This window comes from Odocoileus virginianus, chromosome 24 (genome assembly GCF_023699985.2).
Source record: "Odocoileus virginianus isolate 20LAN1187 ecotype Illinois chromosome 24, Ovbor_1.2, whole genome shotgun sequence".
NCBI lineage: Eukaryota > Metazoa > Chordata > Mammalia > Artiodactyla > Cervidae > Odocoileus > Odocoileus virginianus.
The window spans coordinates 21,500-37,898 of NC_069697.1; the positions used below are offsets into that span (position 1 = coordinate 21,500).

At 49.1% G+C, this 16,399-nt stretch overlaps 1 long non-coding RNA gene across 1 annotated transcript; it reads left to right on the forward strand.

The window, feature by feature from the left end:
- Positions 1 to 353: 353 nt before the first annotated feature.
- On the forward strand, positions 354 to 16,124 carry LOC110128172 (uncharacterized). Its single transcript, XR_011483166.1, has 3 exons — positions 354 to 449; positions 1,024 to 1,114; positions 15,054 to 16,124. It is a non-coding gene; the product is annotated as an uncharacterized lncRNA (long non-coding RNA).
- Positions 16,125 to 16,399: the final 275 nt, after the last annotated feature.

Genomic DNA, 16,399 nt, shown 5'->3' on the forward strand with positions numbered 1-16,399 from the left:
CACGTGGCTAAACAAGAGAATGGGATTGTGATCCTAGGCAAATTACTTAGGTATTTATTTATTTTTTTAATTTAAGTTTGTCCACACAGCTTGCAGGATCTTAGTTCCCTGACCAGGGATTGAACCTGTGCCCTCAGCAGTGAAAGTGCAGTGTCTTAAACATTGGACCACCAGGGAATTCCCTGACTCTTTTCTATTTTATCCTATTAGCAAAAGCTCTGATGTGGAGGCAGGCAGGTAGGTTAACTACTAACACAAATGGCTAACAACAATATGGCATCAGTTGTTAGCTGGCTTTGAAAATTTGACTTGTACTCAATAGACATTCTTTTCCTTGAATGTTTTACCAGGAATAACGCTAAGTCAAGTGGACGAGGTGAGTTGATCCCAGCCATCAAGTTTCGACACTGTTCTTTGCTAAGAAGTCAGCGCTGCGCCGGAGACTGCCTGTGAGCTTCTCTGTGTTTGCAGGGGTGGCAGGGAGCAGTGGGGGGTTCCCGTCCCAGTGGGTGTCAGAAATTCTTGGAGATGTCTCTCTTCTATGAGCATTCTGAATTTTCTCTTTGTTTCCCCTTAAACATTTTTTGTCATGGAAAATTGCAGTATTCTTAAAACTAGGGAATAATATTACAGCCCCCCGTGGAGCCATCATATACGTCAAACAGTTCTTAACATTTTGCCATCCTTGCTGCTTCTTGTTTTATGTGTCTAGGCTAAACACTGGGCATTTTCCACTGAATAGTTTTGTGTGCATCTTTAAGAAATAAGGACCTCTGGGGCCTTTTCTCACTGTATAGTTGACCTGTGACCACTGTGTAATTCTCCTGTCTAGAGCAGTGACCATCCCTTCACAGCATCCATCCAGTCTGTTCCTCTTTTCCCTGCTGTCCCGAAGGTGTCCTCTTACAGTGGTTTGTTTGCCTCCGGAACCAAATCAAATCCACGTGTTACCTTCTGGTGCTTCAGTTGTAAGCCTCTCCTGATCAAGACAACTTCTGATCCAATGCTGTATTAATGTTCTAGGCATGACCGGCTGCTTCGGATTAGCGCCCTCAGGTGGGATTATGGCAGTGTCTTGCCAAGTGCTTTACAATTTCACATGTCTGCTGAAGAGGTAAGTTAGCACTCTTTTTCAAATTTGTTAATTTGGAAACTGACTGAGCTTGTGGCTCAGCTTCTGTAATAGTATTTATAGTATTTGTCTTTTTGTTTTAACCTTTGCTTTTCAGTAGTTTTTGGTCTGTTTGAGAATGGTAGGGGTAATTCTAAATGCTGTATGGAAAACTACTCTTAACAAAATAAAGGGTCTTGTTATGTTAGTTGCTAGAGATCCATCAGTAGGGGCATTATTATTTGGAGGTTTTTCATAAAATGTGTGTGGGTACATGCTTTGCTTGGGGCTTCCCAGGTGGCACCTGTGGTAAACAACTTGCCTGCCAATGCAGGAGATGTAAGTTGATGTGAGTTTGATCCCTGGGTCGCGAAGATCCCCTGGAGGAGAGCTTGGCAACCCACTCCATGGGGTCACAAACATTGAGACATGCCTGAGTGACTGAGCAGCACATGGAAGTTTAGCAGAAAAACCCAATTCCGTCTCCTGTGTATTCTCCATCAAGACCCTGATGCCCTTTACCCAGCATGCACAGGCGCTTCTCTGGGGACTCAGAGTCTGGTAGAGGACTTGCCTTGTCCTTCCACACAAACTCCAGGTCATTCTGCAGCTTCAGGACTAGCTTCTCTGAGTCTGAGAGCTTCTCCATGACTTCAATCATCTCCTTCTGCAATCGACTATTTTCCTACGAGACACAGGTCAGTGGTTGGCCAGCTCTGGGGATGGAGGAGGGAGCCAGAGGCAGGGCTCTGGAGCAGGAGCCCTGGGGGAGACTCTCCCGCCCGCCTGAGCTCTCGACAAGGTCATAAGCAGCAGGAGTGGAAGGCGGTGACAACCCGTCCCGAGCCATCTTTGAAAGGATGGATTTGAAGCTGCACTGCAACACTCTAGGAGTCCACCGGAAGGAAAGCGGTGTCCGCAGACACAGGAAACAATCAGAAGGCAGGCCTGGCTTCTCCTCTTGGGGAGGGAGGCGAGGGAGGCAGGGCAGGTGTGGAAGAACCCACAGTAATGAGTCAGGGAAGAAGCAGGGGAGCCGGGGCCACCTCCCCGGAAGTGAACGCAGGCGGGGAGTAGGTCAGGGACACTCTCCACAGGCCGGAAGTGTGCCCCTGATCTGGGTCACACAGCCAGCACTGGGGGCGGGTGGCCCTTTTGTCTTTGGTCCAGGGCTCCAGTCCCGGGGGGGGGCAGGCGAGGCAGCAGCCGCTGGCCCAGAGCCTGAGAGCCCCGGGGCCCCCATTGTGCTGCCCACACGGCTGCAGAGGAGGCCTGGACTCTCCTGGAGAAGCCAGGACGCTTCTGCTTCGGCTGAGAAATGGGCTCTCTGTGGCTGCAGAAACCGTTCTTTAGTGTCAAGCCCCCAGGGCCGCGGGGAGGGTTCAGTCCTGGCCCAGGAATGGGTGGGTGTGGAAGAGGGACCCTCAGGTAATGTGGCCTCCCTCTTTTCATGTGGGGGCCCTGAGGAGGTGCCCCGCAGCACCCTGAAACCCCTACCTTCAGGGCCGGGGTCAGCTTCTCGCAGAGGCCGGTCTCCTCCTCCTGCAGGCGCTGCAGGTCCTCTGCCGCTGGGCTTGCTCCCAGAACAGCTCGCGTTCCACCTCCACCTCGGACCGCAGGAGGTTCAGCCTCCCCTGGTAGCCCTGTTCCAGGCGTCTGCAAGGCACACGGCTCACGGTGCATCAGGCTCCCTGGGGGCGCCACGGGTATGCCGTCAGTGCACTTGGCCTGTGCTTTGGGGACGCGTTTGTTCCCGCCAGAGAGACAGGTGAGTTGCAGTGTTGTGGGGCAGCAGAGGCCTCATGAACTGCGCCCCTCGGGGTTGGCGGAGGTGACCCCACTCAGACGAGGGAGCCAGCGGGTCCCTCAGCCCATGGGGTGAGTTAGGAGGTGACCTCTGCGTGTGTATCTGGCACCCCTTGGCCATTCAACCTTCTCCATGTCATCAAAAAATGCACCAGTTAATAAAGGCAGCATCGGGGCCCTTGGTGAATGAAGGCGCAGAGACGCCAGCCTCCACCACAAGCATTGGAAGCCCAGCACACAGCGAATCCCAAGGCAGAGAGAGGATGGAGCGGGGCCCATTCCCCTCAGACTCTGCAGTGATCTTTTGCAACAACCATGCCTATCAGCAGGGAAAACGGTGCCAAACCTTAGCTTTATCACTAAAGCTAGTGGAGCTGAGCTATTTAAAATCCTAAAAGATGATGCTGTTAAAGTGCTGCACTCAGTATGCCAGCAAATTTGGAAAACTCAGCAATGGCCACAGGACTGGAAAAGGTCAATTTTCATTTTAATCCCAAAGGAGGGCAATGTTAAAGAAAGTTCACACGACTGCACCGTTGCACTTATTCCACATTTTAGCAAGGTAATGCTCAAAATCCTTCAAGCTAGGCTTCAACAATACATAAACCAAGAACTGCCACATGTCCACACTGGATTTAGAAAAGGCAGAGGACCTAGAAATCAAGTTGCCAACATCCACTGGATCATCGAAAAAGCCAGAGAATTCCAGAAAAACATCTACTTCTGCTTCATTGACTATGTTAAAAGTCTTTGACTATGTGGATCACAATAAACTGTGGAAAATTCTTCAAGAGCTAGGAATATCAGACCACCTCACCTGCCTCCTGAGAAACCTGTATGTGGGTGAAGAAGCAACAGAACTGGATATGGAACAATGGACTAGTTCCAAATTGAGAACAGAGTACATCAAGGCTGTATATTGTCACCTTGCTTATTTAACTTATACGTAGAGTATTTCATGCAAAATCCCGGGAGAAATACCAACAACCTCAGATATACAGATGTTACCACTCTAACAGCAGAAAGCAAAGAGGAACCAAAGAGCCTCTTGATGATGGTGAAAGAGGAGAGTGAAAACTGGGCTTGAAACTCAACATTCAAAAAACTAAGATCACAGCATCCGGTCCCATCACTTCATGGCAAAAAGAAGGAGAAAAGGTGGAAGTACTGACAGATTCTATTTCCCTGTATTTCAATCCGAAAGAATGTTCGAACTACCACACAATGGCATTCATTTCATGTGCTAACAAAGTAATGCTCAAAATCCTTCAAGCTAGCCTTCAACAGTATGTACAAGCTGGATTTAGAAAAGGCAGAGGAACCAGAGATCAAATTGCCAACATCCACTGGGTCAAAGAAAAAGCTAGAGAATTCCACAAAAAAACATATACTTCCGGTTCATTGACTCTACTAAACCCTCTGACTGTGGAGACCACAACAAACTGTGCAAAATTCTTAGAGAGATGGGAATACCAAGCCAGCTTACCTGCCTCCTGTGAAGCCTGTATGCAGGTTTCAAGAAGCAACAGTGAGAACTAGACATGGAACAACAGACTGGTTTGCAATTGGGAAAGGAGTATGTCAACGCTGTATATTGTCACCCTGCTTCTTTAACTTATATGAAGAGTACATCATGTGAAATGCCAGGCTGGATGAAGCACAAGATGGAATCAGGATTGCCAGGAGAAATATCAATAACCTCAGATATGCGGATGACACAAACTTTATGGCAGAAAGTAAAGAGAATCTAAAGAACCTCTTGATGAAAGTGAAAGAAGACATTGAAAAAGCTGGCTTAAAACTCAACATTCAGAAAACTAATATCATGGCATCCAGTGCCATCACTTCATGGCAAACAGATAGGGCAACAATGGAAACAGTGACAGACTTTATTTCCTTGGGCTCCAAAATCACTGCAGATGGTGAATGCAGCCATGAAATTAAATGATGCTTGATCTTTGTAAGAAAAGCTATGACCAACCTAGACAGCATATTAAAAGCAGAGACATCACCTTGCTGACAAAGGTCCATCTAGTCAATGCTATGGCTTTTCTAGTAGTCATGCATAGATGCGAGAGCTGGACCATAAAGAAAGCTGAGTGTGAAAGAATTAATGCTTTTGAAGTGTGGTGTTGGAGAAGATATTTGAGAGTCCCTTGGTCAGCAAGGAGATGCAACCAGTCCATCCTAAAGGAAATCAGTCCTGAACATTCACTGGAAGGACTGATGCTAAAGCTGAAGTTCCCAACACTTTGGCCACCTGATGCCAAGAGCCAACTCACTGGAAAAGACCCTGATGCTGGGAAAGATGGAAGGCAGGAGGAGAAGGGCATGACAGAGGACAAGATGGTTGGATGGCATCACTAACTCAATGGACATGAGTTTGACAAAACTCCAGGAGATGGTGGAGGACAGGGCAGCCTTGTGTGCTGCAGTCCGTGGGGTCACAAAGACTTGGACATGACTGAGTGAGTGAACAACAGCGTCACTAAAACAGGTGTTTAACAGGATTCTCCAACCCAGTGTATCCAGACTGAAGACGAGTGGGAACTCTTATTTCACAGAGCCTGGCTGGGTCCACAATCAACTGATTATGGTCAGAGCCAGAAATGATTGGCTCGACCTCCCTCAGACTCACTGCAGAGCTTTGGGGCACAAGGGCAGCTGTCACTCAGGGAAACAGTTTGATGAGCCTGATTAACCTAACAGCCTGCAGATCTTGGGGCGAGTTTCACACACTTGATCATATCACTTCCCTCTTTAAAAGGGAAGGTTCAGTAACATATGGCAGAGCCTCATGACGGATGCTCAGTGGCCATCAGAAAGTATATGCAACACGACACCAATGACACCTCTATGAACGCGACCTCCTGCACAGGAAGATGCAAGGCACTCAGGAAAATGTTAGGAGTGATAACCTCTGTGGACGTGAAATGTTTGCTTTTATGTTGCCTTGTAAGTGTATTTTCTAAGTTTTCTACAATGAACATGTATCCCTTAATACTTTTCTATTAGAGTAACCTAACACAACTACAAACGCTGTTTCTAAACATGTACCGGTGATACCGTGTTACTCATGGAGCAAAATCCAAACACCTACATGGCCCTCGAGGCCTTGTGTCCCCCAGCCAGATTCTGGGATGGAGATAATGAGTATCCGGTTCTCTGATGCAGAAAGAACTTCACCGAGTCCCTTCGGGGTGGTTGGGAGAATCAGGTCAGGCTGGCTGAGACCAACGCAAATCCATTCTCGGCTCCCCGAATGATGGCCTAAAATCAGTTGCTGTTGGCTTGTGGGCACTTGGGGAGGGTAGAGCTAGCCGCAGAAGAAGGGCGTGTACAGTCAGGCTGCCCCCCAGTGGGGAGCCCCACGAGGCCCCACAAGGCACAACTCTGTGTGCGTCCATGCAGACCCGGTGACTCTCTTGTCTGGGACAGGGCCGAACAGAGCCACGGCAAAGGACCACAGGGAGACAGGTGGCACATCAAGAGAGGGGAAAGACTTTCATGAAGGTCAGAAATGCTTTCCTCTGGCCTGTTCGCCACCAGCTGGGCTGACTCTGCGGGAATCTGCTCAGCCCACTGCATGGGTGATGCCTGGTCTGCGGGCTCCCTGCTGTGGGCTCAGGGTGAGACAGCAGGGCCTCAGTTGGCAGCAGCCTGTGTCCACCATCCGCCCTGGCCCAGGACCCTGGCAGGACCTACCTGACCTTCTCCTCCACGAGCTGCTCCAGGGCGGAGTGCAGGTTGTCCACCTCCTTCACAAACTCCAGGTTCCTCTGCTCAGCTTTCTCCAGGTCTTGCCTTGCCTTATCTCACTCCCTGGCCATCTGCTCCACCTGCTGCCTGGCAGAAGCAGGGAAGGATCACTGGGGACACCGCTCTGGGCCTAGAGCGCCAGTCTGAAGGAGCAAACTCAGCTGGCCTAAGAGTGCTGAGCAGTGGCCAGTATTGGGCTCTCACCCACCTCCTGTGCATGTGTGCCAAGTCGCTGGAGTTGTGTCTGACTGTGCAATCCTATGGACTGTAGCCCTCCAGTCTCCTCTGTCCAAGAGATTTTCCAGGCAAGAATACTAGAGTGGGCTGTCATGGCCTCCTCCAGGGGATCTTCCTGACACAGGGATCGAACTCGCATCTCTCATGCCTCTTGCATTGGCAAGCAGGTTGCACTACCATTGGCAAGTGGGTTGTTTACCACTAGCGCCACCTGGGAAGCCTGACCCTCCTCCTACCAGTATGATTTCTGTAGTTATTGAGTCTGTTTCACAGAAGTACATACAGCAAGAAGCTAACTGGCTTGCAATGTGTTTCCAGCAGATTTCTGAACCAGGAGTTTCGAGCCTGGGGCATGCAGCGTTCGCCCCTGCAGATGACCTTAGAACAGGTGGGAAATTATCCATGCTCCCTCATGCCTGCAGCTGGGTCTCCGGCCACAGGCATCCTTAGAACCTAACATGGGACTGGACACATGAAGGGTAGAAGGCTGGACACCCATTATCCTGCCTGGTCACAGCCTTGCCACCTGTAGCCAGTCACCTGAGTTAGCGCCAGGGAGTTGCCCAGAGCAGAGGAGACGCCTGTCTCTGTCCAATCACCCCAGGCCCTGCCCGAGGCTCAGTGCACCGGCTATCCTGGTGTCTGTTTCTCCCACTGGAGAAGCAGCAAGCTTGTCTCCCTTCCTCATCCTCCCAAAGCAGTCTTCCTCTGGGCCCCTCTGCAGAGTTGCCTGATGTCAGAGGTCTCATCTGTTGGTACCTAAGGAGATGCAAAGTCTTGAGGATGGAGATTGGAATTAGTGCCAAGCTTTTCTGTAGCTTCAGGGCATCAATAAAAACACAATAACAATCCCTATGCCAACTGGCTCAGTAGATGGATGGCCTGAATATCCTGTTCAACTGGAGCCAAACCCAATTAAAATGGAACGCATTCTTGGACCAATCGCTACGTAGTGCTTTCTGACCATGCTGGAAGCATGGTTTCTCGTCCTGCTGGCTGCCCGCGCCCTGGGCGGGGAGGCCAACTTGGCCAATGTCACCCCACGCCACCCCCCAGCGGGGCTCTTACTGGCAGAAGCTCAGCTCCTGGGGGTAGCAGGCCAAGGCTGCCTGCTGGGTGACCCCGCCCACCATCATGACCTCCTTCTCCAGATCCCAGGTCAGCTCGAAATGGTTCACCTTCTCGTCCACACTGAAGTCAAGGCTCTGAAAACAGCAAGGCCCATCGTCAGGCAGGATGAGTGGACCTCCGGACACCTGTGGCTCCCACAAGCCACACTTCACTGTCCCAGTACCTTCCTTTTCTGTCTGCAAAGTCTCCACATCTTGAGTGGACCCTCTCCCCTGCACCCATCCCTCTGGGGTCCCTCTCCCCAGGTCCATGTCAACACTGAGGTCCCCCTCCCACTGTCAACATACAGCTCTTCCCCTCACTGTCCCTGCCTCGGAGGTGGGCATGACTCGGGCTGGACAGATCCCCCTTCTTGGACAAAGGGACAGACAGAGAAGGGGGCATATGCAAGCCGAGGACTTCGGGGGACTGAGAGGGAGGCTGGAGAAGGGCTTTCTCTGTGTCAAATCAAGTGTTGTATAGACCACGGGGTCCTGGGGAGCCGCACGACCTGTTCATAAATGTTCTCCGAAAGTGTCACCTCCTCCCTCCACCAGGGGGAAATGGGTCTCCAGGAACGTGTCCACGCAGCAAATCAGGCCAGGAGGGGTCAGCGTCTCACCACACACAGAGCACAGAGCTGTGGCCTCTCAGTGGGAACCTCTGGGGGTCACGGCCAGCCCCCACACACTTCCCCCGTCAGCAGACCACAGGGTCAGCCGACCCTTGTGCCTCCTGTGTGTGCATATTTATTCATAGGAGCAGAATGCCAAACTCTACAAGTGAAAAATGCCTTGGTTTAGGAACTCCCTGGTGGACCCCTCTGATTAGGACTCTGTGATGCTGATGCTGGGGACAGAGGATCAATCCCCAGTGGGGGAACCAAAAGACTAAACAAAAAAAAAAAAAAGTTTTTTTGGTTGTGTGTTCTGTGATGGCCTTCACTGAAAGAGCAGAACGACTGAGAAGCAGAATGTTCTTCAAAGCCCCCGCCATTTGGCCCCAGGGTGCCACGCACATTCCTGGAGCATCAAAGCACATGTTTCCAATCCTGGCATGAGTCACTGGGAAGGACCACCAGATAGATTAGAAAGCTGGAGAGAGGGATGCTGTGGACTGGCCAGGGAAGCAGGGATGAGGCCCATGGGGGAGACCGCGAGGGTGGCCCTTGTGGGAAGCACACAGCCCCGGAGGGCGGGGGCAGGGCTCGCCGGGCACTCAGAACAGGGCCTGCCCGTGTGCACCAACCCTGGCTGAGCCACCTCAGGCAGGCCTATGACTGACCCACCAACTCACTGGGTAATTGTGGAAAGCTCTGAAAATTGAAAGAGGAGAAAATCAACAAAAAACAAAACCGGGGTTGGTACACAAAAGCTGTACCAAATCGACAGAAGTTGCCGACTCACAGGAGTTCCAGCACAGAAAAGGGATTGATGACACGGGCGAGGCCTTTCTCGGGCACTTCATGCCCAGGGTCACACGATCACACCCCAAGTCCAGAAAGGCAAGGGGCCTTCTTCCCACCTCATGGAAGAGAAACATGAGACAAACCAACCAATGACCGGACCCTTCAGGTCCCAGGGTGGCCCCTGACAAGATGGCTCCTCCCCCTGGTCAGACTCCTTCCCTGGTCAGACTCCCTCTGCCCCCACGCCCCACCACCCCCAGTCAGGCCCCACCCCCTTATCAAACTCCAACCCCTTGTCAGACTCCTCCCCTGGTCAGACTCTTCCCCGCTTATCAGACTCCTCCTCCGTCAGGCTCCTCTACCCCAAGTCAGGGTCTCCACTTGGCTCCAGCAGGGGGCGGTGGGACACCAACCGACTTCGGCCCCAGGGGAGGCCACAAGTGCTTCCCCAAGGGCCTAGCTCCAGACTAGAAAATCCCTCCTGAGTAATGGGTATGATCAGCCACAGGATTTTGGGAGTTGGGGGGCTTCTGGGGGGCTCACTGGAATCTGCATGAAGGTACATAAGCCCCAAACTTCCCAATGACACCCGCTGCCCCAGTCATGCACCTGCTCCCGACCAAGAACCCATCTGGGGTCTGGGAGCCGACAGGGGCCTGTGTGGGGCAGACGCCTCGAATCCTTGCCCCGTGGGGGAGGGAGGGACCCGCTGGCCACTGCACTCTCCCTCCCAGCACTCCTCAGATGCAGCCTCCACCGGTCATCTGGCCAGAGCACGGCAGGCGCTGCCAGCCAAGGAGTTGGCCCATCTTCTAAGGAGCACGTCCGCCATCACCTTCCCACTGGACCCACAGGCCACACCTCCAAGCGGGCCTCCCTCCAGAATTCTCCCTCCACCTCCTCACAAGTATCAAAGCCCCTCTTCACTTGTTTTGAAATATTACCTTTGTTCCACGGGTCCCACTGGAAACCAGGATTCTAAGAAGTCGGAGGAGCAGAGCACTACTGTCTGAGACAGAAGACAGGCGGAGGGCTGCCTCAGCTGGCGGCATCCTGCCAGCTCCACCAGCCTCCCAGCCTGTCCAGCTCCTTACAGCCGCACTGCGCTTGGGATGATCAAATTCTTCCACCTGTCCACACCCACTCCATCTTGTCTACACCTTACCCTGTAAGGACCACATTAGATATTGCTTGACATTCCTGAGATTGTGACTTGGAATAAATATGAATTGGTCTTCCTCCCGTCCCTTGCACAGCTTCTAAAACCCTCGAATTTCCTAAGTGATAACAGCAACCACACCCAAGTTTATGCTGATAAGGTGACTTTGAGAACCACACCTTGAGATGGGCTGGTTGCCAGGGAAACCAAGGATGTGATTAGAGGTTGGAACTTTCAGCCCTACCCCTGACTTCTAGGGAGCTCAGAGGCTGGATGTTGAATTCAATCACTGATGCCCCATCACTGGATCAGTCATGGCTTTGTAACAAAACCTCCATAAACCCCAAAAGGACAGCATTCAGAGACCTTCTGGGTTGGTGAAACATGGAGAGGCCTGGGGATGAATGAGGCCTGGAGAGGGTGTGGGGGCTCTGAGCCTCTTCCCACAGCCCATGCACCTCTCACCCTGAGTTACATCCTTTTGGAATAAACCGCTGATCTACTAATGGGTTTTCCTGAGCTGCTCTAGCAAACTAATTGAATCTGAGGAGGCCGTGGGCACCTCTGATCTTTAGCCAGTGGGTCAGAGGCACTGGTGACAAGCTGGACTTGAGATTGTTGTCTGAAGGCATTGCTGTCTTAGCCTGTGGTGTCTGCAGCTGTGTCCAGGGGGATGGTGTCAGAATGGAGTTCAACTGCAGGACACCCAGCTGGTGTTGCAAAATGGCCTGGTGCAGGGGAAATTACACAGATCTGGTGGCCAGAAGTGCCAGGGTATTCAGAGGATTTTGTGCAGTGCAGACGAAAACAGAAGAGTTTTCCCCTTGCAGAACCATTTCACAAATAAGGGAGCCAAAGAAGAAAAAAACCCAGGTGCTGCAGCCCATGGTCCCATTCCATGTAGCTGGGGAACATAGACCTGCTGCGTTCAGCTAAAACGTCATACTCCAGAAGTCACAGAGTGATGGAAAGAGACGGAAAGAAGACCAGAAAGGCCTCTTACCTGACTCCAAAGACCCACTGTCTTCATCTGAGGAGGCAAGACCAGCCTGTAATGACAACACAGCCACTAAACCGTCCTTACATTTCTTGAAGTTAACCTGTGAATTTTAGAAAAGTGGTCAACACTGCTTTCGACAGGCCACATACATAACACACTGGCCTTTGGGGTTTTCTCAGATGGAAGATTCTTATGTTGCCTTCAGCACTGAGGACATTTATTTTTTCAAATATTTACTTAAGGTTTTAAAAACCTGAAGATACAGTGAGGCAATTAAGAGTGAATCATAAGCCATTCACCAAAAAACACTATTAACTCCATAAAAGGAAATTAGATAATATAGTTAGAAACCAGTGTAGAAAAGAGGAGTCTGATGACCACAAACATTAGCACATAAAGAAACATCCAATGCCTTCACTACCCACCAAGAAAGAGAACATGCCAGCACCTAGGCTAGTCCTCCACCAAGGTTCCTTTCCTGATTAAATCCCACGCCCCTACACTGGGGGGGAAGAAAAAGCTCTGAACAGTCACACATATGTCTTACGAGTTTCTCTGGAGTATATGCACCTAAGAATGGGATTGCTGGGTCACAGAATATACATTTATATCCTCTTGGTAAAATGAATGTTTTGTCACTATACAATGCTGACCCTCTTCAGTTCAGTAGTGCTGTTTCCCCTAGAGACTAGCTTTCTTATAGAGCTTAAAAGTTTCATACCAACCAGTTTCACCCTCTTCAGGGACAACACAAAGCCTGTCTGATAATTTGTGCCTTTGTTATCATTTATTTTAACTGCTTACAAGATATTTTTGTTTTTTATAGCCAATGTTCATTTAGAATTATTCAAATATTTGCCACTTTGTTTTTCCTTTCTTCCTTCATTTCCGACCTTCTGCCTGGGATAGTTTTCCATCTATCTGAAGTAGATCTTTGAGACTTACATTTTGCTTAAGGATGCTGGTGCTAAGCTCTTTCAGTGTGATTGTCTGAAATGTTTTCATTTCACTTTGATTCTTTTTTCAGCAAAAACATAATTTATGTAAAGAATATTGGAAATGATCCAGATGTACCTAAACAAAATGGGTAAATAGACTGTGATTCAGTCAGACAATGAAAGATGACAACAGTGGAAACAAGAATACTGACAGAGACAATAAATGGACACTGACCTACACTCTCTGAATACAGACTGCAGACATAATACTGAGTAAAAGAACCAGAGTATGCACTGAGCATGTGCTGTATATATGTCGACCTGTATGAAATTCAGAAATAGGCAAACAAATCTCTGCTGTTCTCATCAAGATAGTGGCAACTGTTGGAGCCAGAGGGACCTCAGGGGCACCTGAGGAGGGATGCAGGATGCTGGGGGCCCAGGTGTGCTTGGAATGGATGTTCACTGACCTGCACACTTCCCAACTCTTTTCTCTGCCTGTGCTTCACCTGAAGTCACACAGAAAGAAATCAATGCAAGAGATACTTGTAGGTCAAAATGTCACCGATATGTGCTAGAGAAGCAGGCCTGGGGCTCCTGTTGCAAGCATGCTTCCCAAACGTGGCACAGAACTTGAATGAGCACATTTCTGCTGCTGCCTCTGAGCACTAAATGCAGCTGTTGGATGTGGAATGTCTCTGCCTGGGTTATACACTATCAGACTTGAAGGTGGACTACTTATACCTGTGTTTATCTTCTGGCTCCCCAACTAGCATGTGGTCTCACGGCTGACACATTGTAAATACTCAACAAATGTCTATTGGATGTGTTAGTCTCTATATCCTTTCAAAACTGAGCAGAATTCACCTTCTCAAGGAGACATTCTTTCACCTTTCTTCTTTTAAAAAAAATGCTTATTTATTTTTGGCTGTGCTGGGTCTTCATTGCTGCATGCAGCCTTTCTCTATTTGTGGCGAGTGCGGACTACTCTTCCTTGTGCTGTATGGGCTTACCATTTTAGTAGCCCTCACTGGAAGGTGGGCGTGAATTTGCTAAACTGCTAATATGATGATGTCTGAAACTTCTTCCCTCATATTTACGAGGATGCATCAATTTCATCAAGTGGATCTACTAATTTATTGTTGTTCAGTCATAAATCATGTCCAACTTTTGGCGACCCCATGGACTGCAACACACCAGGCTTCCCCTGTCCCTCACCATCTCCCAGAGTTTCCCAAAGTTCATGTCATGTCGGTGATGCCATCCAACCATCTCATTCTCTGTTGTCCCCTTCTCCTCCCTACCCTTAATCTTTCCCAGCATCAGAGTCTTTTCCAATGAGTTGGCTCTTCCCATCAGTGGCCAGAGTATTGGAGCTTCAGCTTCAGCATCAGTCCTTCCAATGAATATTCCAGGTTGATTGCCTTTAGGATTGACTGGTTGATCTCCTTATAACTCAAAAATATTCTCCAGCACCACAATTCAAAGGCGTCAATTCTTTGGCACTCAGTCTTCTTTATGATCCAACTCTCACATCCATACAACACTGCTGGAAAAACCACTGCTTTGACTATATGGACCTAACTAATCTCATATTGAAAAGGCTGTGTCCAGACTTTTGCCATGTGGATCAATACTAGAAAGAATATTCTTGCACAGCTTTCATTTCACAGAGATATTGTATTACTTTCATTTTACATTTCTAGCTTCTAGATGTTGCCTAGCACATAATAAGTGCTCAAAAATACTTGTTGAGGGACTTCCCTGGTAGGCCAGTGGCTAAGTCTCCAAGCTTCCAATGCAGGGGACCCAGCTCCAATGCTGGTCACGGAACTAGATCTCACATGATGCAGGTAAGAGTTTAATCCCCCAACTAAATATCCCACATGTTGCAGGGAAGACTGGTACAGCTAAATAAATAAATATTAAAAAAAAAAAAAAACTTCTTGACTACATGGGAGCACAATAAAATGGCCATTTTGTTTGATTCAATCTCAGATTTCTTTTGTGTCTTTGATAATACTCATCAGCTTTCTTCTGAGCCATCAAACGGGAGGGGATTTGGAAATTCTCTGGTGGCTCAGTGGTTAGGACAATGCACTCTCACAGCCAAGAGCCCAGGTTCAATCTTGGTTGGAGCACTAAGACCGCATGAGCTGTGTAGCGTTAGCAAAAATTAAAAAACAAAAAACAAAAACAGGAGGGAATCTGATGGCTGAGTGTGCTGCTGTTTTAACTGATACCATTTGACTGTGTTTCTGTGTCCTCTCCCATCACAGCTCACAAAAGGACGAAGGGCCAGGATAAAAAAACATCAAGGAAACCAGATAACCTTGTTTATGCTGTTTTAACCAGTGCTGATTTTCGCAAATGTGCCTTTTGCTCACGTAGCCCTCGAATACAATTCCAGGTGATATCAAGAGGGGCTAGGACATCAGCGATCAAAATTATACCCGTTTTTTTTGTTTGTTTGTTTTTTTCTTTCTGGCCACACCACGAATGGCATGAGGCATCTTAGTCACCAGCCAGGTACGGAACAAGTTCCCCTGCAGTGGAAGCACGGAGTCTTCACCACTGGACCACGAGGGGAGTTGCCACACCTGAGTCTGAAGTCCACAAGGAAAGGCAGCAGCGGCAAAGCGCCCGAGCCCGTGGGCTGGGTGTGTGAGGCGGGGCCCTCCTCGGCCCAGGAGCAGCTATGCTGGCAGCGCCGGCCACACGGGCTCTGGGGGAAGGGACAGGGGGCCGATGCGCCTCGAAGCTCCCCCGGGGCCAGCAGGGACGGGTTTACGGTGGTTCTTCATTTGTTTCTGCCCACGAACCAACTCAGGAATCTTTCCAAGCTAGGTTTTTTTTTTCTCATTCAAAATGAGACCACTTTTATTGAGCTCTGTGGGGGGAAAAATACTCTTCCTTCAACGGTAAGATGACCAACACAATTATAGGCACTGTTTTCTAAGTTTCTGTTTGTTTGTTTGTTTGTTTTGCATTCTGTGGGATCTTAATTTCCAAACCAGGGTTGAACTCGGGCCCCTGGCAGTGAAAGCCCAGATTCCTAATGACTGGCCCAGCAGGGAATTCCCAGGCCCTGTTTTAAAATGAACGTGTACCTCCCTGGTGGTCTAGTGGTTAAGAATCCGCTGCCAATTGAAGGGACATGGGGTTCGATCCCTAGTCTGGGTGGATCCCTCAGGCTGCGGAGCAACTAAGCCCAACCACCACAACTGCTGAGCCTGCACTCTCGAGCCAGGGCTCTGCAACAGGGGAAGCCACTGCTATGAGAAAGGAAGACCTTTCTCTAATTTTAACACTGTCTCCAGGAGTAAATCAGAAGTCAATTTAAACGGACTCAAATGCACTCCTTTTTAGAGCTGATTAATACACAGCTTCCTGATCCATTCCTCTGTTGCAGGTCATCTAGGTTACTTCCATGTCCTAGGTATTGTAAATAATGCTGCAATGAACACTGAGGTATATGTGTCTTTTTGGAATTTGCTGTATGATGCAGGGAACCCAAAGCTGGTACTTTCAGACAACCTAGAGGGGTGGAAAGGGGAGGGAGGTGGGAAGGAGGGTCAAGAGGGAGGGGACAAATGCATTCCTATGGCCGATTCGTCAATGTATGGCAGAAACCATCACAATATTGTAAAGTAATTATCCTCTAAATAAAAATAAAAATTTAATTTATAAAAGTTCATTTAAAAAGCGAAAACTTAGCCAAACCTTACTTCTCCATGAGAAAGGACTTATGAATCTGTTTAAAGTTACATATAGTAAGTTTTATGCCACTATTAACAATTGTAACACGTCAAAACATTGATGGTAGCCATAACAGCAGTATCTAAATCTTTGGGTCTATATATAGTGATAA